This window comes from Mastomys coucha, unplaced genomic scaffold (assembly GCF_008632895.1).
Source record: "Mastomys coucha isolate ucsf_1 unplaced genomic scaffold, UCSF_Mcou_1 pScaffold21, whole genome shotgun sequence".
Classification (NCBI taxonomy): domain Eukaryota; kingdom Metazoa; phylum Chordata; class Mammalia; order Rodentia; family Muridae; genus Mastomys; species Mastomys coucha.
In genome coordinates, this window is record NW_022196904.1 from 37,028,887 (window position 1) to 37,029,953 (window position 1,067).

The window sequence follows — 1,067 nt, forward strand, 5'->3', positions numbered from 1 at the left end:
TCGAACTCAGAAATCCACCTGCCTCTGCCTCCCATGTGCTGGGATTAAAGGCGTGCGCCACCACGCCCAGCTAACCTTGCACTTTTAAATAAAGTTTTATTTTATTTGTGAATCTGTGCACACACATGTGCATGCTTCCAAAGGTCAGAAGAGAACGTCAAAACCTCTGAATCTGTGAGCTATGTGTGTGCTGAGAACTGAACTCCAGTCCTCTGGAAGAGCAGCCAGTGTTCTTAATGCCAGAGCCACATCTCCAGGACCAGCCTTAAAGCCACTTTCCTCTCTCTCTCTCTCCTTCTCTCCCCATCTCTCTTTCATTCTTTTAGACATGATCTTGGAACTCTGTCTCAGAAGAGAAAGACCAGTGTGTTCAAGTGTTCACTGCCATGGTGGACAGCCTTGAACTCTTATCCTCCTGACTCTGCCCCATTCCCAGTGCTGAGGTGACAGAGTGAAGTACCACACTGCTTTATGTGGTGCTGAGGAGGGAAGCCAGGGCTTCCTGCATGCCAGGGAAGCACTCTGTCCACTGAGGTACATGCCAGCATCTCTTTCATACCTCTCAGTTGGTTGCCTGCCTCCCTCCATCCTTCCGTTCTTTCTTCTTCCTTTTTGAGACAAGGTCTCACTGTGTAGCTCTAGCTGTGTAGACCAGGCTGGACTTAAATTCAGAGAGAACCACTTGCCTCTGCCTCCTGAGTGCTTGAATTGAACACCTGATCTCTTCTTGGTTGACTTTAGAAGCAGTTGCTGATTTTAGGGGCCAGAGAGAATAGCTCAGTGCTTAAGAGCACTTGTTCCTATAGAGGACCCAGGTTTGCCTCCTAGGTTAGCCAGCCACTTAGTACTTACAACCTTTTCAGTTCTGGGGGATCTGACACCAACTTCTAACCTCTATGGGCATCAAATATATTCATGGCAAATTAAATCAAATGAATAACTCTAATGTAAAGGTTTTTTATCACTATTTATTTATTTTATGTATAAGAAGAGGGCATCAGCCAGGCGGTGGTGGCATACGCCTTTAATCCCAGCACTTGGGAGGCAGAGGCAGGCAGATTTCTGAG

General features: G+C 46.9%; 1 protein-coding gene across 1 annotated transcript in view; it reads right to left on the reverse strand.

Annotated features, from left to right (window-relative positions):
* Positions 1-1,067, reverse strand: part of Dhdh (dihydrodiol dehydrogenase) — a 15,255-nt gene that overhangs the window by 11,030 nt on the left and 3,158 nt on the right. The window lies entirely within an intron of this gene.